General features: G+C 44.8%; 1 protein-coding gene across 11 annotated transcripts in view; it reads right to left on the bottom strand.

Annotated features, from left to right (window-relative positions):
- The window catches only part of LOC111865176 (probable Ras GTPase-activating protein), a 569,826-nt gene that overhangs the window by 87,921 nt on the left and 455,276 nt on the right, over positions 1-26,629 (bottom strand). The window lies entirely within an intron of this gene.

Here is a 26,629-nt window from a genome sequence, read left to right as displayed (position 1 = left end):
CCACCTCATAGGGACTCCAACACGCGACCAACCGGGCTTGTAGCATAGTGCCGCAACCAACTACGCTGCCGCGTACTCCTCAACCATTAAGGTTATTTGAAAGTACATGGACTTAGTTATTATAAAAAGTCATATTCTTGTTCCAGATAAATCTTCCTGAAAGGAAGCCATGGAATCGAAAAAATAAAATATTATATCTTCTAAATTATTTGTCAGACTACAGAATATTAAAACAGGTAAAGGTAAAGTTGCTCCTGTGCTTAACTAATTAAGCACTACGCCATGAAGGCGTATGGGGGAGTGGATGTATAGATCCACATTTATTAAAACAGGTAGGGAAGGTAAAAGTAAAGCTGTCCTACTACTTTATTAAGCTAAGCGCCATGAAGACGTATAACGAAGTGGTGGACAGTTCCACGCATTCTTAATCTCAACACTATTTTTTTGTTTTTCCTGTGGCGGTTCAGCCCCAATTTGGGCCTAGGCCTACCTCCATGAAACTTTCCGTTTCACTTCGGTTTACCAGATCGGTAGGACTCCTTGGGCGGGTGATCAGCTCGTCGCGAGGCCTCTACCTGTAGACAAACACAGAAGAACGCACACAAACATCCATGCCCTGAGTAGGATTCGAACCCACGATCCCGGCTTCCGAGCGAGCGAAGACAGTGCATGCCTTAGACCACTCAGCTACCGTGACCGGCAAACTCATCACTATACGGAGACGAATACAATTAAAAATTACAACGTTCGAGTTCCATACAGTAATGGCAATTCCTACGCTTATGTACGAAAGTGATACTCCGGGAAATGAGGAACATAAAATCCTGATAACTTTCAAGAGGCGTAAATTATGTTAATTCGAAACTTCAAGAGATCCACCAGAGTGGGCACAATTAAGTATCAAGACACACGAAAGCAACTAATTAATTATCTTGTAAATGGAAGAATGGACGACCACCAAACACTTAAGAGAAGAGGCAACAGGAGGCTGTGTAAATTTACTCTTCACCACAAACCGAGGTAAACAACGACATAAGAAAACCGCCGCTGGTTATGAATGCGCTAATCCGTAGGGAGCAGAAGAAAACTGTTTACAGGGAATATTTTCTGAAAATTTTCAGTTCAGGGTTATCACATGTTACATGCCTATGTGTGTATGTATGTATATGTGTGTATGTATGTATGTATGTACGTGTGTGTGTGTGTGTATGCATGTTATGTATGTATGTATATGTGTGTATGTATGTATGTATGTATGTATGTACGTGTGTGTGTGTATGTATGTATGTGTGTGTATGTATGTATGTATGTATGCGTGTGTGTATGTATGTATGTGTATATGTATATATGTATGTATGTATGTATGTGTGTATGTATGTATATATGTACGTGTGTGTGTGTGTGTATGTATGTATGTATATATATGTACGTGTGTGTGTGTGTGTATGCATGTTATGTATGTATGTATGTATATGTGTGTATGTATGTATGTATGTACGTGTGTGTATGTACGTATGTATGTATGTGTATATGTATATATGTATGTATGTGTGTGTATGTATGTATATATGTACGTGTATGTATGTGTGTATGTATGTATGTGTATATGTATATATGTATGTATGTATGTATGTGTGTATGTATGTATATATGTACGTGTGTGTGTGTGTGTATGTATGTATGTATATATNTGCGTGTCCATGTGTTGTCATCTTTGCTCTTTCACTGCAAAACACTTTTCGCAAGTCTCCAGGCACCTAGGTAATGACTTAAATTTTCAATCCCCAAATTTGATCCTCAACATGCATGTTATGTATGTATGTATGTATGTATATGTGTGTGTATGCATGTTATGTATGTATGTACGTGTGTGTGTATGCACGTTATGTATGTATGTATATGTGTGTGTGTACGTATGTATGTGTGTACAGGATGATTAAGAGAGAGACAACGCCCAAGACTGCGAAACAATTGGGTCCTTGGCTGTATCTGAATGCGGTGACGCCATGAAAACAGAAATCCGAATCATATCTTTAAAATTTCTTCCTTCGTATCCGTACAACACGCCGATAGAAGTGTACACAAGATATTGAGAAATATCAGAACAATATCACTAGGCTTTCCAAGAACCGGGTATGGCCTGAATTATGCACAGGAAGTGCATTGGTTGTAGTTCATGACAGGGACTGCACAGCAACTACTGCACCTCCTCCCACTTTCCCTCCCGTACACTTCCATAATCCCTACCAAAGAGTTTCGAAGGTACGGACATATTTATCCTATGCTTCTTTAGCTGCTTATTTCATGACGCTTGACTATCGAGACTGCAATAAAAATGTGAAGCTGTCCCTGTGCTTAACTAATTAAGCACTGCGCCATTAAGGCGTATGGCCCAGTGGATGTATAGATCCACATTTTCTTGACCTCGGGACTAGCTGCAGGTGAGCGGTCAGCTTCACGTCCCGGCCACTTTACCCCTTTGGGGAAAGAGCCCCCGGTACCCATTGGAGAAGAAGTTGGGTGGACCCAGTCTGGACGAAGTGGAGAAGAGAAAATTCTTCACCCCACCGGTACTCGAACTCCAACTTCTCGGTTGTCCAGCCCGTAGCCAGTCGCCACACCAACAGCGCGATCCCTAGTCCCCTTGAGGACTGCAATACCGTCGGATAGTAGGTTTGATTAATGAATGTAGAGCAGTTAGTGGAGTGCGAATTGGCAGGAGAAACAGACGCAGTCGAAAGAAACCCGTCCCAGTGCAATTTTCCCCAACATAAATCTCACATAATGACCTTGGATCGAACCCAGACCGTCGCGGTGGGAAGATGTGACAAACTCCCTGAGGTATGGCACAACCGACGTTGTGGCGTATAGGTCGATTGCTAGGCAACGGCTCGATAAACAGATGCTGGCTAAACAGCCCGTTGCTAGGTAATGCCTACAACAATACGCGACAACAGTAAACGTCCATTATTAGGCAATGGATGTGTCTTCTGTAGAGTCCACCCCGAGGCTATACAACAGGAGTGAATCAGTGTAGTGTGGTCAGAAGTCGAGAGTGTCCAGTAGAAGACAGCGATTTGTGAGATGCTGTAACAAGTTGTATAAAGGGCCAACAAATTCGATCGTCAAATCGAAACCCCGTTTTATAAGCCACGCAAACCCCCGATACGTGACACTGTCTATTGGTAAAAAGGCGGAATAAGAATACGTACTTACAAGTCACCTCCATACCTAAGACACCGCGTCATGATGACGTATGGGGGCCAGGACACTTTACAGCCGGGGAGAAGTCCACGATATGATTTCGACAGGAAGATGGGAGGAACCCAGAGCCGATACGTTTGTGATGACGATGGCAAAATTCGTGCCCCTGTCATGAATCCAACAGACAGTCACTATTCTGACTGAGCTATCTCGACCCTCACGAATAATGGTACCTCTAATCACTTTAACAGAGCTCAAGGCTAGTTCCTAGAGATGCTGGGTGTTCACGGACATAGCCAATGTGAAGTAACTCACAATTATCTTGTCTGTCTAGTATTGGGAAAGTTTTCATTTTAACGTCACATTAATACCTTAAGTTACGGTTTCTCAAACTGTGGCTCGCGATCCCCCCACCCCAATCCCGGTAGCCGAAATCTAAACAGTTACTACAAATATAGTATCAACGCACAGTTTTAGGACGTTTCAGTAGAGTTGCTTTCGGAATATATAACCACAGAAGACGAAACATTTGGCGAATGCTTCCAGGACTATACAGGCCATGTTTTATAGCTTCCGGTAGGTGTAGGGAGGCTGTAAAGCTATTTAGGTTCCTGCTGTCAACGTACAGCCTCACAGGGACCTGCAACAACATGCAGAACTACAATTTTCGTGACTGGTAAAGATGGATGCTCAAGTTAAAAACAAATTATTGTTTTTGGGGGTCGCGGTATCACACGTCCTTCATTAACAGATGACCTTGAAGCCATATCAAGGACGACGCCATTTTAAAAATATTGTCACGTGTATCCGTGCTAACGTGACGAATAACTGTGGGTTCTATATTTGACGAGCGGATTTATTTAACGTCAATATCACAATTACACTCGATTATAACAGTCCACACTTTTAACTCCTTTTGAATCCCTCACTGCGTACCTCTGCTTATTCACTGCCGACTCACTTCTTACTTCTTATTTCGGTACTGCTACTCTACTTCTTTATGTCTGCTTGGCGTACCGAATAGGAAACACCGAGTCTAACAGTTCGTTTCTCTGTTGTCACGAAAACGCCCCTTCGTTGATGTGAGAACAAACGTTTACTTAGCCGTTGCTCAGCAACCGACTGTTCCAGCTAGTCGTCACAGATACGTGTATCAACAAGCCGTTTCCTATGCAGCAGATTCCCTGATTTGACAACGCTGCAGTGTCTGCACTACACGTAGTGCGGTGCCGAATGGGAATTATGGTGTGTAGTGAGCAGGAGGAAGGGAGTGGTCGTTGTTTAATCGAGACACTATCCCAGAATTTGCCTCGAGGGCCTGCGGAAAACAATGAAAATCGTGTCAGCTTAGCCGGTGTCACAGCCGAGACTCGAACCAGGCACCTCCTCAAAACAACTCCAGAGCCACCGCTATGCCAATATTCGCCTGAATACAATACACCTACAGATCCATAATATCATTACAAGTCTGTACGGAATGACGGCACCTGTTCCCCCCTCCAACCCCTTGAGCATTCCGGACAGAAATAATTTGCCTAACAAGAGGTCCTACCCAAATTGTGTGCGAAGACTTGGGTCTCTTAAAATGTGACGCCATGTAGTCTAGTAGAGCGTCATCAACCTTTCGCTGAAATCTTCTGTCCCCATCGTCAGGACAGAAATGGAGACATGGAGCAGCAGTTCCTCCAAAATGTCGGTATACTCCATCCGGATTACACGGCGTCACATCGCAGATTAATCCCCATTTACACCTTTATCAGCACATCCAGAGCTTCTGCAGGGGTTTGCATACTGAGAAGAGGAATTCTGTCGCGGGTAAAAGTAGTCGAGATGTCGGTAACTTCCAATCAGACCATACGGCGTCATATACCAGATAATCTCCATTTATACTATTATCAGCATGCACAAGGATGCTGCAGAGGTTTGTGTACCGGGAAGAATTCTTTCGCCGAGCGAAGGCAGCCTAAATGACCACTCGTGTCGCCTATTCATGACGGCAAGTACGAGCAGAGTCTCCGTCGAGCTCTGTTAGGCATAAATACCTTGGGAGGGCGGCAACGCATGTGACAGCAAAGTGTTGCGGGTCAGTATACCAGCTGATTGCCCAAGCGTGTCTCAGCACCGGGGATGTGGTTAACAAAACGTGGCAGGGTGGTGTTTATTACATTGCGTTGTCACATTTACGTCATACCATTTTTTTTTTATTTATTCAGAAACGAAACTCAATACCCATACGAAATTATTACCAAACAGTCAAATCTCCGGGCGATCAAAGAGCTTAATTCCCTACAGATATTCCACATGGTTCTGTCTGACGCCCACAAGCTTCATTTATTTAACAATGCTTTTCCAATTTCATAATTTACATCGCATTGAATGACAGGACAAATCTGAATGACTTCTTTCGGATGTTGATGGCAGTGGTCGTGGCCTACTTTACAGTGCTACGCCGGAATGTGCCCGGATGGGCCCACGAAAACCAATAACACGACCAGCCAGAAGAGCCGGTCTTCGGGCCGAGATTCGAACTCTGCACATCCTGAATACGAATTTCTAACCACTACACCACGAAGTCTGGTAAGACGGAAAGACACTTCATTATTGGTGAAACCCGAACAGACGTGAAAGTTAAGCCTTAAAAAACTTCAAGACAGTTAAGTAACTGGCACCTTTTGAGGAGTAAGTGCAGTATCGCCTGGAGGGACTGAGGTGGAACACGAACACCTACGAATGCGAAGTGTTGGACATGCGAGTAGCCACTTTTATTTGAGAACGCTGTTCCACTTCCACAGCGTTCCTAGTTATATTTTCACGCTTCGACGTTTGAAGCTGAAATGAAGACGTGGCGACAGTGCTTCCTACGTGACACGCAAGCTGGGCCAGGGGCCAATAAAACAGCGGCTTCACTGCAAGTTACTAAAATCAGACTGCTTTCGGACTAAATTTCCTAGCGTTAAACGGAACCTTACCAAAAAAAAAAAAACCCTCCGTGGTCTGTAGTCCGCAAGCGAACTATACCGACTGAGCGACCACCGCTTGTCGGCGAAGTTAGTGCCAACTTTTGCGGATAGAGGGTGTCGAGTGGTCAGCGCAACGGATTCCCACGACAGTTAATTTCGGTTCTCTAAACCGGAGCCGCTATTTCCTTGAAACAGCTCCTCAATTATCCTCACGAGGCTGAGTGGACCCCGTTCCAGACCAACTTCTCAGAAAATCTGGTAGCGCAGGGAATCGAACCCGGGACCCTTGGATGTATAGCCAGAAATTCTGACCACTAGACCACAGAGGTGGTCAACGGAACATTACACCGGGTTGAAAAGAAAACGTTGCAAAATCTACAGTTAAGTTACAGTCTGACGGACTTACGCAAAATTACACAATAGGTCATGTATAATAAAAATTCAATCACCCATGAAATACAGAAAAAAAAGGTAAAATAGAATGAAAATAAGACAAACCATTGCTACTGGAGATGATTAAAACTGTGCCATAATTGTTAAAAGTAATGGGGCTCAACAGACTTTTAAGGGCCCGGTGTTTTGAGATGTGACGTCGTGTAACCTGCTAACGATTACCGACGTTTCAGAAGGACATACTTTCCTCCATTTTCAACAGCAGTTTATCCTTCCGAAACCATGTTAACCATCCATATCAGGACTACACGGTGTTACACCGCACAACATCGCAGTTTTAATATTACCCCTCTTCAAAGCAACTTCTCACGTTGCCAAGTTGCTATGCAACACGAATTATTTCAAAGCGTAAGCCCTCATTCAGCATCTACAGACTAAATGTTCGGCCACACAGAGCGCTATGTACGCGAGGCACGCTACGTGCGCTATGTTCGTTATACGAACAGAAAAATATCTCCCTTTATTGCCAATGTGACTGGCCACACAGACTTCCGTACGCTACGTACGCTATGTTTCCTATGTTAGCTGCGTCGCAGAGTGTACACAGCGTACGTAGCGAACATAGCGTAGCGCTCTGTGTGGCCGAACCTTTACACACTGACATGTCCACCTGCATCAAAACTGCATCTCAATTACGCGCATGCGTCACATTTCCCATTCACAACAGTACGTTACTTGTGTTCAATAAACAACACAAGAAGAGCAGTGACCTCTGTGTGCAGGCAGTGGAATCATGAAACACTTGAACTACGCCTTTCATTAAGTGCTGAATAATAGTTTATATCAGTGTGGGTCATGATAAAAAAGATAGATTCATAATTTCCGATATGAAACGTATGTTAATTTGTCTGTTACAAATGTAAGGTCATTCGCCCCCGCGTTTCCTTCTCCTTCGTAGAAACTTAAAGAAAACAATGACCAAACGGAAATAGGGTACAATGTCTTTACAATTACGTTCCATGCCATTCTCTTTCAATTACACGCGTGGATACAGGCGAGATTTTCGTGGATTTCTGACAGAAACGGACCATGGCTTGGGTCACAGCCATGTCCTGGGCTTTATGTAACCACTCTGTACATAAGTACAGTTCGCTTGTAACTGTACGATCTTAGGCTAATTTAGATCGCTAAGACGTAAAAGTGCCGGTCACGGTAGCCGAGCGGTCTAAGGCGTGCACTGTCTTCGCTCGCTCGGAAGCCGGGATCGTGGGTTCCAATCCCACTCAGGGCATGATGTTTGTGTGCGTTTTTCTGTGTTTGTGTACAGGTAGAGGCCTTGCGACGAGCTGATCACCCGCCCAAGGAGTCCTACCGTATGTCTAAGATCTAGAAAAACCGAAAAGTGAACGGAGAAGTTCATGGAGGTAGGCCTAGGCCCACTGGGGCTGTAGTTCCAAGAAAAAAAAGACGTAAAAGTTTGTGACCATGGTATAAACTATTGAGTTTTTGGACATTATGCATCGTCCTGTTTTATTATTTAAAACGACATTTCCGAGACTGGATTCGGAGAAAGGGACTAGCTCTGTCAATTGGGCCCAACTGAGTAGGTGTTTACCTAGAGACGGAGACAGGATTACAACTATGCAGGTTTTTACCTGAAGACGGAGACAAAATCCCTACTGACCATGTTTTACTTGATGACGGAGACATAATCCAGTCTCCGAAAACGACGTGTTCTAAATAAAAAACAGGACGATGGATAATTTACAAAAACACAATAACTGTAATTTAGGTCGACTTTCCAATTTTGTAGAAAATTTCGCTTCTTTTAGTGGGGTACTGTTTGGGATGTAACGGCCGGCCCGTGAAGGCCCATAGGGTTGTGAGACGTCGAGGCTCCCACATTTTCTAGACAGCCGGTCCACAGATGACGGTAAGGTCGTCAGCCTTACGCGCCGGCCGCCCTTTACCCCCAGGAAGATTACTGGTACTCATTTCTGTTAGAGGCTGAGTAGACTCTAGGGCCATAGTGCGGTTGGAAGGATTAAGTCAACTGAAAAAAACAATGACCTCATCGGGAATCGAACCCGCAGCCTTCCGGCTTGTAATATAGTGCCTCAACCAACTACGCTTCAGGATTACATTACAAAATGATTAACAAATTTCTGAACCATTGTGTATGATTTTGTAATAGGCATAATTTAAAAAGACAACAAAAAGTTAAATATGGCCACGGCTAACAAATCGTGACTGGATATGGTCGTTGTGTTGGAAACTAGGGCATCAGAGTGCAGCATACACAGCGCGGCAGGGGCCACCCAATACTTTCGTTTTCGACTGCTAACGCGTGGGACAGCTCTGAATCGAAGTTCCATGTTCGATTCCCAAGCTGTATTGACCTTGTCACCTCCAGTTTGGTCTTTATTTCTTAATTTACTTAACAACGCTATATCAACTACAAAGATTATACAGAGTTGAGCGTAAACGAAATCTGCACTTTAAAAAATTATGCAGAAAACTAATGCAATTGAGCCTTTTCCTTTCAGAAAGTCTTGTAGTAGGCGTAAGCAGAGACTCGGATGAGCAGTTGTACGCCGAAATACAAGATGAATAGCTAGCCAGCTGCAGTACACACTAAATCTTCCTCTACGGAGCAGCCATTTTAGGAAACTAGTGAAATCTAGCGGGGAATCGCAGCAATAACCGGCGTGATTTAAAACAAAACGGAAGAGATTTTATTGACTGATGTACATGTGAAGTCCTTGGCACACTCCAACAGCTAGGTAAAAGGTAAAGTTGTCCGTCTGCTTAACTAATTAAGCACCGTGCAATGAAGAAATATGAGGAAGTTGAGGTATAGCTCCACCATTTTCGACCTCGACACTATATGGAGCTCACTAGCCAGCTTCACGGCCCGGCCGCTTAACCCCCGTGGAAGGACTCCCCGGTATCCATTGGATATCGGGTTGGATGGGCCCCGGAGCCGGTCTCGACGCTGTGGATGAGAGAAAAATCTCTTGCCCATGCCAGGATTCTAACCCCAGCCGTCCATCTCGTAGCACATTGCTATACCGACTGAGCCATATTTACCATATATAGGTCCCTTGATTTCATCACAACTGAAGTTGAGACAATAGTTTTAAAACACAGTGTGTCTATGGAGTAGGCGTAGATTGTAGGATAACATTAATGGAACTTAAAGAAACTGGGTGTACGGGGTGGAGTGAATTCATTTGGGTCGGTATAGACCAATGGCCGGTTCTTAAGAACACGATAATGAACTTTCAGGCTCCATAAAGGGCAAAGAATTTCCTCGCTAGCTGAGCGACCATTGTCTTCTCAAGATGGACACTGCTCTATGGATATATAATATGGCACGAATCGTCCACTGAAGGAGGAAAATAATATTATAGCACGTAGACCAGTTGCTAATAACGACCCTGTAAACAACGCCCGTTGCTAGGCAACAGATTACTAATAGGCATCAATGAACTAACTGGGAAGCGGTGTTTTCTATGCGGCCCATGCGACAGCCACGTGGTGCAATAATACAACTGTTGAAAGTGTTTTCTATGAGGTCCGTGCGGAGGTATTATAAGCAGGACAAGGTTCAGAATTCAGTTAGAGAGGTACCCCCGTGTGGAGGCGGGGTCGAATACCTCCACCGTGACCCTGCGAGTCGTAGGAGGAGACGAAAAGGCAAGTCTCAAATCTGAGACAGTAGTTAGTTAGTTAATGGAGAGGGTGGCTTTCCCCATGCATTTAGACGTGTATTGGTCCATTGTGCTTCCCTCTATGATTTCTACCAGTCTCTATATCCTACCGATATTGGTGCGTACCATCAGTCCCTACCGAGCAAGCGAGTTCGGCCTCTACTTGCTCGGCGGTATCTATAATGCTTCCCCCATCTATCAGAGGCATTAGGGACTACTGTTGGGCGGGAAACGTCCTTGAATTTGGCTCAGTGACCTCCTTTGGAGATATGAGGTTCTTTTACGTGTCGTAAAGCTACGACACGGGACCCACGGCTTAAAGTCCCTCCCGGAGGACTTGTTCTTTGAATTTTTCCGCCCTTAAAAATTCCACGACCTCCGCCGGGTTTGAACCTGCGTACCACGAGTCATGAGGTGGGAACGTTACCTCTAGACTACGGAGGCCGCTGAGACAGTAAAATATGGTCGCGAGTTCCAAGGGACTGAGACCCGAGAAAGACTGCACTGGCAAGGGCCAGCAGCATATACAAAAGGCAGACCCGTCATCTCGTCAGAGAGGGAGCCCCACAAAAACGAGACCGTAAATGCCTAACAGTAACAAATATATGGTCATGATCCTCAGATGGGGCTCGACACCAAGACTTACTGACTGACTGACCGTCAGTCGGAATGTGACTTGGACTTGGACTTCAGTTAGTTTAGGGACAGTCGCCGGGCAATTATGGCGTGAACACGGAAGCTGAGGAAACTGCATTGTTGGAAGCTGTTACCAGTGAAGATACAGCAGATTAAAAAGACAAACTGCGTGCTGTAGTGAACTGTAGAGCGTGCGAATTACCGATAGCGCTTTAGTTACTTGTGGTTACGTTCGGCAAGAGTTCAATAAATACGATAACCAATCCAAACCACGTCTATATCCACTCACACGCGTAACAATAATAAAATACACTGTATATGTTTCGATAGGTACTGCGCCTTGAGTACAAGTTCCATGATCCAGGTACCAGGGTTCGATTCTCGTTGGGGGCACGGTTGTCTACTTTTCTCCACAGCGTACATACCGACTCTGGGGTTAACTCAGGCGCCTATCGGGGCTCGCTCACCTCGATACAGTGCCGAGGTTAAGTATGCGAGGAGCTAAACTTCTACTCCCCCATACGTCTTCATGACGTGGTAATTAAGCATGGGAACAACTTTGCTTTATTATAATACATTTAATTTAATTTAACTATATTACTTTCAGAGACGGTGTACTAATGTAATTCCCCTTCATCGCAAATAATTTCAGCATTAATTCGTATTTTATTGACTTCCGAGGTATACTCTTCGAGGCATTCATGTTTCTCACGAACAAAGAATCCGAAAACTTCTTCACGTGACTTCGCCTTCTGTCGATAATAAAGCTCGCGGGAGTTACCACGGAGTTTATCACGAACATCGTGACGCAACTGACGGCTCACTCTCCTCCTGTTACGTTCTGCAACTGGTACAGAGTAACTTCAGCCCGATCAGAGCAAAGAATGGACACAGTTTTATCGACAGAGTGGTAAAACTAGGTCACATACGTTTCAACTTATGCGTTCGGAAAGTCGCCAATCCAGTGACAAACTGTTTATGTTTCGATGAAGAAAGCAGTCTTCTGGGATTTTGCACCGTGTATATGTGATGTCTGCTTTTACCGGTTCTCACGGCCTCTTTGCTTGCAGATTTCTTATATATTTTTTCTTCTACCCTGAAGATGGAGGCGATACGTTCCTCCGAAACGTCGGTTAACACCACATATACACGGTGCAAAATCACAGAAGACTGCTTTCTTCATAGTCACCGCCGTGAAAGCCTCAAATCTTACATGTTTATGTTTCGTTTTCGTTTAGTTCTTATAGGAAAGTACACTAATAATTCCCATGTCAGTTCTCTTCAATTTGTTACGTCTAGAAAATGAGTCCTTTTTCTTTTTTGTGAATGTATTTCTGATGCGGCCTATATTTTTTTTTGTATATGCCCTGCAGCAAATTCAGCAGGTGTTTACGTAGTCGATGATTAAAAACAAATTATTTATATTCTTTACATTATTTCCCACTTTTGTTACGGATTATGATTAATGTAGACTATGCTGATACGCCCTCTGATGTTACAAATTAAATTTCCTCATTATTTATTAAACATTTGTTTCCCCTGCCAATTTTCATTCCACCGACTGCTCCACACTCATCATCATCTATCATCCGAGGCTGGTACAACAGGCCAAATAGTGGCCGACGTGCCAAGTGAACTCAGTCTCACCCTAACATTTCCAATATTTTCTCGGGCTGTGCCTAATGCTGCTTGTATTGTGATTCGAGTATGCCTTCTGTCCAATGATGGCACAGCCTAAGTAATTTAATCTGCTTGCCTGTTGTTATGCAACGATCGCAAGAAGGAACATGCGTTGCTTGGTAACAACTTGTAAACACGTGTACTATACCCGAGCTCTTGCTAGGCAACTGCTCGGTAAATAGGTTCCCGCGGAAATGAACACGCACGCAACAATAGAAGAACTGTCGTATACAACGGCGAGGTAAACACACCTCTATAACAATAGAGGTATTGTTGGAAACGACGTTTATTTTTCGGTCCATGCAAAATGGTTGTAAAGGAAAGAGTTGAGGTGAGTTGAACGTCCGGCTGTTGTAGTACAGTGATATTTAGAGTGTGTAATCCAGTGAGACTGTTATAGTTCCTGTGTTAAAATCCGTTGCCAGGAAACGGATAATGCAGACTGTAACCGACTGAGGGCACTAGTATGTGTAACGGCGAACGGTAAAGTGTAGAAATAGCTATAGTATTACAGTTGTTTATAGTACGACCTGTAAGCGGTCCTTAAATCCGAGTCACTAATCGAAACCCCGTCTATAGTCACACACCCCCAATACGTGACAATGTTATCCTCCCATCCATGCCTAGGTGTACATTTATCTTCCATCTCATACGTGCTACATACCCTAACCACCTGACTCCTTGAATTAGTCGTCATAATGATACTGTCATGTGTATTAGTGACTGTAGACGGGGTTTGGATTGGTGAATCGATTTATTGGATACTCACAAGTCGTAAGTACAAATAAAAGATTACTCTAACTGTAACACAAAATAAAATCTTCAACGTCTGCTTGCTTAGTCGTTGCTAGGTAGCGGATCTTGTCTGGTTAACACTTCACAGCTGAATACTCAACTACTGAACTGCCTTATGCAGTCTCTTACGAATGAGTCTCCTGAATTCACGAACGAGCTCTCTTTTTTAACTTTGAGAGAACCGCCTCTAAGGGTTCCACTCCTGCTCTTCATGAAAGCGTTGTCTCGGAAACGTGCATGAACCGTTGCCTAACGAATGGATGATTCCGTGTCTGGCTCCACTATTCCGACTTTTAGGCAATATTTACCAAAGAGTTGCTCAGCAATGGACTGTTCCAGTTTGTTCCCCCCGAAACGTGTTTTAACAAGCCGTTGTCTAGCAATGGATTATTCCGTCATATATAAATTATGAAGCTCCTCATTATGTAGTTTTCTTCGGATTCCTCTTACTTCCACTCTGATAAAATTAAGTATCCATTACAAAAGTTACGGTTCGGGGTTGCTTTCTGTGACGTATTTGTACCATATAAAGTTAACGTTAATCAAGCAGCTGGGGCACATGACTGCTGTGTAAGGCTGCATTTCCTTCGTGTCGTGACCTGCTGAGTGCGGTGAGGAGGAGGAGGAGGAGGAGGAGGCCCTTGTTGGGCGACCTGGCCTGTCGGCCTGCCAAACACTATAACGTACACTCTGCTCCATTGAAACATGAACCACACTGCAGCCTTTGACCAAGTCTCTGAAACAAGTGGCCCGCGGCCGTCTTCGACACTGAGTAACACCGCTTTGTGCTTTCCTCGAAAAAAAAAACGTAACTGCTACCAGCCAATCAGATAAACGAGAAATCTGCCATTCATTACCTTGTTCACAAAATCCATGCCTCAAAGCAAACGGACATAGCGGCTGGACTCTAATCTTGTATTCGGAAGTTCTAGGTTCAAATCTCGCCAGGGTCATTGACCATCCTGAAGTTTTCGGTGGGTTACTTCAGGCCTCCTGGGTAAATGTCGGGACAGCGGACCGGTTTGGCCATGACCACTTCCATCCAAATTCACTGATCACCAATCATCCCATCATTCGGTTATACTTGCTGATATACTGACAGCGATGTAAAATAAACAACAAAGCAAGAAGTCCTGGGAAGAACTAATCGTCCACTTCCCTACAACACCGCACGCACAGAAAACACGGCATCCAACAGTTCTTCTATTGTTACGTGTGTATTTGTTTCCGCAAGAACATGTTTACTGAACTGTTGCCTAGCAACGTTAGGGCTGACATACAGTAAGGTGATTTCACAAGCCTCCTTTTATTTTTTCAATATAAGCTAAGCAGACTAAACATGACCCTCCTGAGCTAGGTAAACCCAATCCATACTCTCACGCCGAATTCTTTTAAGAGCAGTTTTAATATTACTGTCACATTTACCCCTATTTTTTATTGCTAGTGGGGTGGGACTAAGTCTCTTGTACCAGCCACAGATGATAGGTGAGGGTGATTGTGGACCAATTGGTGGAATGAAGATTGGCAGGGGAAACAGAAGTACTCGGAAAAAAACCTGCCCCAGCGCCACTTTGTTCACCACAAATCCCATTTGACCAGACCCGGGACCGAACCCGGGCCGCCGAGGTGGGAAGCCAGCGACTAACCGTTTGAGCTGTGGTGCGGCCCACATTTACCCCTAGATCTCCCTTGCTATTCCTTCCCTTCACTTATTACAACAAAAGCCTTGTATACACTTCTCGTTTATCGTTCTATATATATATTATACTCGTATATAGCGCCTAACTTACCTTCTACTTCATCAGCCGAACAGTATTGTAGCGTGTAAACGACCGCGAAACAAACAACGAAACAACGTTCGCTACTAGCCAAAAGATTCTACAACAGCGGTGAGAAACGGTGTTTTCTATGTGGTCCGTGCCGATATGTTATAAGCAAGGGAAAAAGTTAGTTGATAGTTCAGTTTTGTGTGAGAGCCTGTGAAGAGAGGACTTGTGACGTTAAAAAATCTGTATTGTTAGAAACAGTTGCCAGAGAACGGCTGGTGAAGACATAATAGGCTGAAAAAGGCTTAACGGGTGCTGTGGTGATTTGTGAATTGTGGAGTTGTGTGTATAAGTGGTCAATAAATCACATATCCAATCCATACTACGTGACAATATTTAGCGAAATGTGCATACTGTCATGTGATGAAGTGAATATAGACGCGTTTTGGATTGATGACCGGATTTATAGGATTCTTTGATACATCCCGTTAAACACACAGACTGGTCTTCGCAGTCTGTTACAGTCTCCATTATCCGTTGCTTGGTAACGGCTTCCAATGATGGACGTTCCCCTTCCTCTGGATTCCCGAACTGACCCCGGCCTCAGCTACCAGCTTCTCACAGCAACATCTAACAACGACTGAACCACAGCGGTTATCTAACTCAGTCACCAACAAACCAACCAATCAACTCCTCATTTATCCTTTTTTTATAACATCTCGGCACGGACCATAAACAAAACACCGTGCCTCTGTTGCTGTTCACGGGCCGCTGCCTAGTTTATTTCTTGGTCGTTGCCTAGCAATGGGTCTACATACCACAATATTATGACCATCAGGATCATAATATTTTTAACGGACCTATTGAAAATTACAGAACTTCTTGATACAATTTCCGGGAATATTCCAATGAAAAGGATCGGAACTTCATCGCGAACGAGGCGTTCTTTTCCTCAGAAACACCAGCTACTTCTACTGCTTCGACGCGCTGCTACAGCCAGAAGCCTACAATAAACATTAAGTGTCATTATACCATACTAAATGAAGGGCCGGGATGGCTGGATGGCCGAGGGTAGGAGTTCGAATCCCGGTAGGGTCAAGACTTTTCTCCTCTCCAGACCGGGTCTGGGGCCCACCCAGCCTCCTATCGAATGGGTACAGGGGACTGTTTTACCGGGGGTAAAGTGGCAGGGGCGTGATGCTGACCACTCACCTCCAGCTAGTGCCGAGGTCAAGGAAATTTGGGCCTACACATCCGCTACTCCACACGTCTTCATGGCGTAGTGTTTAATTAGCTAAGCGCAAGGACAACTTTACTTCACTGTACTATACCTGATGCTGCTGAAGACCATAATGATAGACAAGGTGAAGCTGGGTCTATTATGCAGGTCCAAAGGGCACGTATGGCCGGTTTGAGAGATGTTATCCAGGACGCCTTCAGGAGACACGCGGGCCTGCACGTCCGTTATAACATGGCTGGCCATGAACTCGAATCTCATTAAATCGACGCCGAGCATCAATTTGTAAGTATGAATGCCAAGTCAGTAGGTTGATAGGTACCGTCTGTACGGGGTCTCGGCCAAGGGCGTGGGAACAGGTTCCTCCTGAACCACCACATGCAGCCTGTCTGACGAAACAGCAAGTTCTCTTCATACAAGTGTGCAACAGTCCGATAGAAGCCCATCGACGTTTCGCAGGAACGTAAGGGTAAGTTAATGTCATTGTGATTAATTTGTTAAACACTGACCATTAAGACATGCAGGAGCCGGGATAGCTCAGTCGGTATAGCGACTGGCTAGGGGCTGGACGACAGACGGGTCGGAGTTCGAGTCACGGTAGGGTCAAGAATTTTCTCATCTCCACGTCTCACAGACCGGCTCTGGGGCCCATCCAGCCTCCTATCCAACGGGTACCGGAGAAGCTGACCACTCACCTCCAGCTAGTACCGAGGTCAAGGAAATGTGGGTCTATGCATCCACTCCCCAACATGTCTTAATGAAGACATGGGGAAGTGGAGGTACATCTCCACCTTTCTAGACTTCGACACTAGATGGAGGTGAGGGGTCAGCTTCATGCCCCTGCCTCTGTATCCGCGGGGAAACAACCCCCCGGTACCCATAGTATTGGAGGATGAGTGGGCCCCAAAGCCTGTCTGGACGCCGTAAAGGAGAGAAAAATCCCTTGCGCCTGCCGGGAATCTAACCCCGGTCGTCCAGTCCGCAGCCCATAGCTATACCAATTGAGCTACCCCGGCTCCTCATCATAAGCATCATCATTCTTCTTCTTCCTCCACCCTCACTCCATTCGCATGCGACACCTGGCACATGCAAACCAACCGACATACCGGACGTCTGGCAGGCGGGTCTTCTGACATGGCCGCCCACATCCTCGCCGGGGTATACTGTCCTGTGTGGCCATCAACTCTGCCGAAGCTGTGCCTTTGTTTACGGACTGTGTATTGGCAGGACACATTTCGGTCATGAAATGTAAACATGCTTCCATATGCATGGAGCCACCGCCCATGTTGAGGAGAGACACACGAGTCGTACAGCGATGAAGAAACGGGAACTGTCGTCGTGACAATTAGAGAAACCGAGCGGGGGAATCCCCTGCCTCGCAGGGCAAGCAATCTCGTCTCCGCTCACTCGTCTTGTTCCCTCCTGCTTCCTAATTACGGCTTCAACAATAGGCACATTCAGACGAAATTCATTCAACGAGAATAAAGAAAAAACTTAAAAATGGAGAAAGAAACTAAAAAGACAGGGGCAGAAGGATTGAATAAGAGATAACAAGACAGAGGGAGAAATAGCCTTCTGGGGTCTCAATATGACAAAGAGCTAACTTCTGAGTTGTGAGCAGCATTCAAACTATTCAGTGTTATGCCTCTAAAATTTCCATACAACTGGCTTTCTTAAGTCTGAACCTTTTATTATGGTAATTTCTGTTTTAAGCGGAAAGCGGCAGGGCAAAAGCGAGAGAAAATTCCGATTTAATCACTGAAAATAGACCCTAGAGGCCCTGTACTATCTGTCTATCGCTCTACAGCCCTTTGTTGGGCCTTGGCCGTGTTTTCAGTTTGTTGTCGGTAAGACTCCTTGGATGGGGGATTAGCCCGTCACAAGGCCGCTACCTGCACACATGACAGCACAAAGAGAATAAACGCACACACAGTCATCTATGCCTTGAGTGGGATTCGAGCCCACGATCCCAGGGTTCGAATGACCGTGTGGTCACTGTGACCGGCTAAGATCTTGTACGGTGCAACGTAACTGTGATTAGAAATGAAATCTGCTTATGTTGAAAAGTACAAATACGACCACTGAACAAAGTTTTGAGGTTATGCTTTCAAGACACGAGGGAAAGGAACAGTTACTACCAACTTCTTTAAATTCATTTTCGTAAATGAACCAAGTTCACCCGAAACTCAATTCAACCAGTGCCGTATTTTAATTTGGGCTTACTGACGGAATGAAGCAAGCTGGCACACCGGTGCGGTAACCTCGTGAAGCTTGTACCAAATGCCATAAAATGTATTGACATATTAGGCGTTCTTTACGAAGTAAAAGAAGGACACCTATGACGACGTCGCGTCCCTCGGGCCGCCCGTCCATGATATAGCATCACAGCCAAATCTGCTTAGACAGATTTTTTTCTTAAATTCAATATGGAAGACTTTCAGTAGAAGTTGTCAGACAATTCATATTCTCTGTGGCACTGACCCATATCAAAGTTCACGTGACTTAAGACCGCAAATAAAAATTGGTAATTAAGTTACAATAGGAAAGCTGACAATGTACTCCTTCGTTAGAGCTAAAGATAAAATTACTCTTGTGCTTAATTAATTAATTAAGCTCCGTGGCATGAAAACGTATGGGAGAATGGAGTTATAGCTCCAATGCTCTTGACCTCGGCACTGTATGGAGGTAAGTGGTCACTTTCATACACCTACTACTTTCTACCCTCCGGGAAATTGCCCCCGTATCCAATGTAGAGGAGACTGGGTGGGCCTCAAAGCCGGTCTGGACATTACAGAGAATAGAAAAGCTCTTGCCCCTACCGAGAATCGAACTCCAATTCCTCAGTCTTCCAAGCGGTAGCCTACTTGCTATACTGAACGAGCAAACTCCAATCGCGTCTTCCTCTTAATATATTTACAAAAAATCAAAGTGCACTGGATTGAAAGGGGCGGTAGAATTATATTTACAATTATATTCATTCAAATCCCGCCGTTGCTTGTTACAGACCTCCAACTGTGAAGACTAGGAAACAGAACCAGTGACATAAAAAAATTTCCTTGGTGTGGGAAGTGATATACGTAAATATCAGAGACATGGAAAGCAGTTCGACAATGTTGTTAGCAATTTCGCAATGTATGTACGCAGTGAAACGTTTTGGCGGGGGATTGTTGACAGAGCGTTACTGGCATTTCCACAGCACCCCTCCAACTCCCTCCCCAAGTCATCGTGACCAACAAACAACTTCCGTTCAACTCCAATCAGCAGGAGCCCACAGGCAACTGCGAAGTACTGAGCTGTCACAAGCAAAATAAAAGTAAAAAGCCGTTGACTGGCTGCTCCGGTCCGTGCTTCACGCGCATGCGCCTGTGAAACAAATTGTCTGCATTTATGCTTCTGGACGTGTTGGCTTGGCGCTCCGAATCTGTACTCTGGAGGTCTCGGTTTCGATTAGTGGCCTGGAATCCAAGTATCGTGTTTCAGGGATTTCGTGATACTACTCAGTTTCTCCAGTGCCTTAAGCCACGACCACTTCCTATGATATCCCACGTAATTCATCATTCACAGCCTTCCTTTCGTTACTATACGTGCCACACGCTTTAATACTGTAACATGACGGCTCGAAGTCGGAATAGTTTTAACGAATAGATGCGGCCATTGCTACGCAACGGCGAGGTGGCAGCCGTTACCTAGCAACGACCAGCGAGACAGAATAACGAAGAGAAGACTTTATATGCACTGTAGTTAGATCAGTGAGACTCTTATAATTATTTCTAATTACAAGGTGTAACCGTCCAGTAAATCCAATTATCATGACAATATTGAAAGGAAACGCTCCACTTCCCCTTAAGCGTATTGTAGACTTCGTATGATTCTCAATATACTCCGTGGCCTGTAGTCCCCAAGCGAACGATACGGACAGAGCGACCGCCTCTTGTCGGCGAAGTTATGCCAACTTTAGCGGATAGAGGGTGTCGCGTGGCCAGCGCAACGGATCCCCACGGCCGTTGTTAATCTCGGTTATCTAGACCGGAGCCACTATATCGTTGAAATAGCTCCTCAATTATCCTCACGAGGCTGAGTGGACCCCTATGATTCTCAGTATAAGCAGCAATTTATATCCCTAAACATAATTTAGCGGCTTGTCCTTGTAGTGGAGACGCATATGTTCTGTGAGGTAAGAATTGGATTTTTATGTTATTTAGAAGAATGTCAGGCTTCAATAAGTTGAATAAACTCAGTCATCTTTACATCTGCGTCACATTTCGAATCAAGCGAAAATTTATCGAAGGAGTAACACACACACACGTAATTAGGCCCACAATATTAGCCAACTCGCCAGCGTTTTCAAATCAATCGTCGGCATTCACTTCAAGACAATCCAACTAAATTCTCTGGGAGATGGAAGACCGCCACATGCTCTCGCAATTATGCGTTCACTTTATACATTTCGTGCAAGGAATGCTGCAGAAGTCGAAGACTGAAGACCAGGGCATGGGTTAGCCTACACATTAACAGCCAAAATGATACGGCTACACCCATCCGACTGTGGTCCGTATCGCAAACGCTTCGTTACATAACTTCCGGATGTGAGTCGGTTGCTTATGTTTCTGACCGCAACCCATTTCCGGTTTGCACAACGCGCAGGCTACCCAGGCAGGAAGGGGCAACTTAACCCACCTTGACCAGCTGCCCGGGGTACTTGAAACGTGACACAAGTCTGTAACTATTCGCAAACGTTCCATAATTTGCAGTTCACCTGGCAGGGCGTTTCGAGGCCTCAGAACGTGCCATCTTTACCACGGTACAATTCTATTTCCGTACTGTTCGGTGTGTGAGGTACAGGTAACGTTGTCCCTCTGCTTAACTAATTAAGCACGCGTCATGAATGCGTATGGGGGTGATCTATATATACATCTACATATTCCTGACCTCGGCATTAGTTCGGAGTGGTCAGCTTCACGCCCCGGCCGCTGTATCCCCGGGGAAATATGCCTGGTGGGCCATATGGAGAGGAGAAAATCTCACTCCTACAGGAACTCGAGCTCTGACCCCTCAGCAGTCCAGTCTGTATACCGACTGAGCTATCCCGGCTCCAATTAGATCTATCTGATGTTGGTAAACGGCGCTTCACTGGCAACTACACCAAGTATCAGGCGAAGAAGGTAGCCTAAAGGTGTCTGCGCTTACGCTCTATGCCATAATACGTGTGCTGGGGTGGAGGTTAAGTTCTATGCATTATTAACATCGACCCTAGATCGGAATGATTGGTCAGTTTCAGGTTCCAGCCTCTTCCTCCCCCCGCACATACGCCGCATGGGCTCTAGATCTGGTTTCTGACGTGATGAACCAATCGGGAATCGAATCCCGTTCGTTCGGTACGAAGCCAGTCACTTACTGAACTATCCAGGTCCATATGTTACTAGCGAAGAAAAGGGTCGATGAGTACGCCGAGGGGGCACGCGGTAGCGTAGTTCGTTGAGACACTATGCTACATACCGAAAGGTCGTCGGTTTCGATTCCCGATGAGTTCACTGGATTTTTCAATAGACCTAATCCTTCCAGCCGCACTATGGCCCTTGGATGACTCAGCCTCTAACAGAAATGAGTAACAGGAATCTTCCTGGGGGTAAAGGGAGGCCAACGCGTAAGGCTGACCTCACCGCCATTTGTGAGCCGATTATCTACAAACTGTGGGAGCCTCGACGTCTCACAACCCTATGGGCCTCCATGGCCGGTTACAGGGATAGCCTTTTACAGTCAAGAGGACGCCAAACAACATGAAAGTGCAGCAAGCGGGAAGCGACCGTACTTGCTGTGAGAACCTCAGATCGTCTCTCCTGGACCACTAAAGGAGACCGACAGATAATAAGCACACATGGAGAATGAGAGACGTCAAGGGCAAAGGGGAAGGAAGAAAGAGAGAGAGTTAGAAGACATGAAAGATGGAAGGAAGAGGACAGAGAACCTGTGAAACCAAGCAGCAGCTGCAAGAAGACAGACGCGTTGTCCCGTGTTGTCTTGAGGACTCACTGGCGAGGGCGTGAGATAAGATGACTGGAGTTATCATCCCTTGAGTCCACCCTCCAGAGACAAAACTAAATCCTTCCACATTTTTCTACAGACAGTGGACTTTATACCTGGAACTATAAGCAAAAGCACGCACACAACCCTAAAACTAAACATGTGTGGCATGCAACTCCCCTTTTCTTTCTATCTGTGGAGAGATCAGGACGAAATGTCCCCCAATCAAACACAACTCAGCTCTACACCGCAGGATCCGGTTGCGTGAATTCGAACGCTGTTGCATTCGGGCACCCTCAAACGTGAAAATTACGTCACAAAAAGATGGCCACTTTCGCTCGGTCCCTCCTCCTGTATGCACACATTTACATTCTTCGTGGTGTACCTCAGTCTCTTAATGCGAATATCGAACCAATACTTTTAAAACAAGTCACTCCTTACCGATCCCCACCAATCATCATCATCTCCCACCTGTCCCATAATCCATCACTCGGAAACTACGAGAGACGGGAAATGCGGTGTATAAGGCTCTAGAGGAGATCAGTCTGCTGGAAAGTGACCAACGTTTCGGAGAAACAAACTCCTATCTTCCGCACCAAAGATGAAAGCAACAGTGCCCTTCAAACCGATAGTATATACCAGAATACACAGCGCCGTGTCCCTCAAAACAATAATCTCCAAGTGTGGCTTCGGAAAATACAAGAAGTAGCAGAGGCCCTCACACCGGGGGTTATGAAGTGTACTATCTTTTGGGATATAGCGCCCCATAGTCCACTGAATGTCAACCGCTGTTTCGAAGGAACAAGTCGCCTCCATCCAAACTTTCACGCTTGTTTGTTGCCTGGCTAATTCTTCGAAAGTGAAGAAGGAAGCGACATGTTTTTCGAAACTTCGATTGACTTTCAGCGGACTACTCGGAGTTATATCCCAGAAGCTAGAACTCTCTTCATGTTGTTTTATGAAAATGACGAAAATATCTCATCACTGAACCGACTGAGGACAGGCTTCGAAAGGTGACTCCGTGCGTCAAGATACCCGTACAAGACACCACGCAGGTTGCGCACATGCGTCGTCAAATTCCCGCATGTAACTCATATGTAACTCCAGCACTGACCTCATTTCCACGTTCGGTAACCCCTGTTGTTCTCAACATGCAAAAAGTTGTATAGTTTAATAAAATTCCGTTTATTTTACTTCGCTCGTTGAAAGAAAAAACACAACATTAAATGACATAAAAGTCTGACGTAACTTCTTTTTTTTATGTGAACTTGGATTAATGTTCTGTCGTTATGTGAAAAAGTCCTATATCCCAACCCAAGTTTCAAGATCTTTCCTTTTTTTTTTTTGCTTAGGTTACTGGAGGCAGTGAGGAGTGGGGGCACAAACGAATTTCCGCTGTTTTCATGTTCAGACTTTATGTCAAGACGTGAAACAAGAGAACGAAACAGCCGCAATGAGGGACACCACAACGCTGCCTTCTACAGTACAGCATATTCGTGTCTTCAGCACTTTTGATTTCGTAGCATCATTTACAGCGGTTTTAAAATACGGATTTGTGTATATCGTTACATAGGCTAAACATCAAAATTATTTTTCATACTTTAAATGTCCTGAGAACTTAAAGTCTGACACATTCCATTGTGGATTAAAAAAAACGAATTTCGTTGCTGGTTAATGACAATTATAGTTTTATGTCTAAGAATTTAAACTGCTCCTTCAATTCAAAACCAATTCTTTGAAATCGACCAACTACGGTAGCGTAGCTACAAGCTGACAGAGCAATAACTAACTAAATAACCCAATGGAACTGAGCCCTTCTTAAGAAGCTGCCAGTTGTGCAGTTACTCAAGAGCTTCCCAGGATGTTGTGGTCCCTATCCTTAACCAGATCAATCAAATCCATACCACCCCATCCTATCTCTCTAAGATCCATTTTAATACTATCCACCCACCTACGTCTTGGCCTTCCTGATGGTCTCTTTCCGTCTGACTTTCCTACGAATATCCAATATGCATTCATCTTCTTCCCTATTCGTGCTACATGTCCTTCCTAACTCAATCTTCTTGAGGCCCTTTGTGATTTAGTAACATGTTTATTTTTTACAATGAGTTTGTACCCCACGCCCACCCCAAGCTGGAGGATCACCCTTGTCGGCTGTCCGCGACTGCTTATTCAATATAAACAGTCGCCATGCCCTGGCGACAAGGGACCTACTTAACATGGTTACAAGGAGTATTACTTTTATAAAGACCGATGCATGACAAAATATTCACATCAGTGAAAAATGATAGAAGTTTCTGTCAAAACTCTCAACTGTTAAGTCGCATGATGGAATCTTATATCTACGAAACTGTTTTAGTGTCCCGAGATATCCTTTGTCCTGGAAGTAGTGGAGATGTACATAAGTAGTTTTTCTTCTCTGTATTTGTTCAAAGTCGCTCCAGACATACCAGCACCATCTATTGACTACTTCAACTATGCACTCCACAACCAGCCAGAAAGCCGCGATGCACTGCCATCTACCAGCAGTTATCCGTACTTGTATGATAATTAAGCTTTCGTTCTGCCACCTATGTAACGGATATTGAAACGTCAGGGAAGTACGAAAACAGAGCAAGCCCACAGAAAATTGTTTCTTTTCCTTTTTGAGAGAGAAACACACGACGAAGTGCACTATATATTTTTATTTTTCCGCACAGCCAAATCATTTACAGTTTTAAACGTGCTACGTGCTGTGTAAAGCTGAACTAAGATATTTCACTTCTTCAGCATTTATTTACTTACTTTTTTTATTGCTGCTGGGGTGGGACTAAGTCCCTCCTTGTACTGCGGCCACTTCTGGTCTATTGTACCAGCCCCAGATGATATGTGAGGGTGATTGTGGATCAATTGGTGGAATGAAGATTGGCAGGGGAAACCGAAGTACTCGGAGAAAACCTGCACCAGCGCCACTTTGTCCACCACAAATCCCACTTGACCAGACCCGGGATCGAACCCGGGCGGCCGCGATGGGAAGCCAGCAACTGACCGCTTGAGCTATGGCGCGGCCCTATTTACTTACTTATGGAGCTCAGCCCTTCTTGAGGAGAAGCCAAATCTGCATCTACTCAAGAATTTCCCAGCATTTTATGAAACCCGAAGGTTCATTACCGTGTTCAAAAGAGCCCTCAACTGGTCTCTATCCTGAGCCAGATCACTCCAATCGATACCATCCCATCTTATCTCTCTAAGATCCATTTTAATATTATTCACCCACCTACGCCTTGGTCTTCCAAGTGGTATCTTTCCTTCTAGCTTTCCCACCAATATCCTATATGCATTCCTCTTCTCCACCATTCGTGCTACATGCCTTGCCCACCTCATCCTCCTTGACTTGATCATTCTGATTATCGATAAATGGCATTTTCACTATAATAATTACAGGTATCGACTCTCGGCAGGGTGTTCTGATGTACTGAAATGTCACTCACGTACGCAGTATATATCTCGGGAAGTACTCAGGAGGAGTTACATTAGCATTGGGCCTAAAATCGAGAAGATATGGTTTCTATATTGAAATATCGCGACAGATTTCTCAGCAATCACAATCACAATCTTGAGGTAGGCAACTTGTACGAGGATGTATAGAGGACATCTTGTATCCCATTAGACGTACCCATCCATCATTCTTGGACGTTACTTGGTTTTATACTCTTTTCTATTTGCTCGAGAATACACTCAAAATTTACGTTGCGAAGATAAGGGAGGTAAAAGTTTATGGAAACGAAGATTAATGCCAGGGCGGTCACGTCTGCCAGTGTCGTACATTAAGTTGATGGTGGCTCTGACACTGAGTTCCAACACTGACTAAATTGTAGAACTGTTTTCCTCTAGTGAGACCATCCAATAAGCTCTCCGACACAAATATCTTAACTTTTGAAACTAAAGGCCTATTATGGCACGCTAATAGTAATGTAAAATGTTAATCAGAAAACTTAAGAAGAGGAAGCCATTTCGATGACCTATCCGTAGACTGGGTGACTAGACTTAAAATTAAAATTACGCAGAAATTGTATACGAGAGTGTGGACTGGTATTCTGGTTAGTGTAGTGTGGCGGGCTCTTGTGAACACGGTAATGAACCTTCAGATTCTACAAAAGGAACACTTGATGTGCGACTCTTCACCTCACTCATGGAGCTGAGCCCTTCTGGAGGAGCCGCCAATTCTGCAGCTACTCAAGAACT

This window comes from Cryptotermes secundus, unplaced genomic scaffold (genome assembly GCF_002891405.2).
Source record: "Cryptotermes secundus unplaced genomic scaffold, Csec_1.0 scaffold238, whole genome shotgun sequence".
Lineage (NCBI taxonomy): Eukaryota > Metazoa > Arthropoda > Insecta > Blattodea > Kalotermitidae > Cryptotermes > Cryptotermes secundus.
Note: the sequence above shows the minus strand (reverse complement) of the source record. Positions and strands in the feature narration are given on the sequence as shown.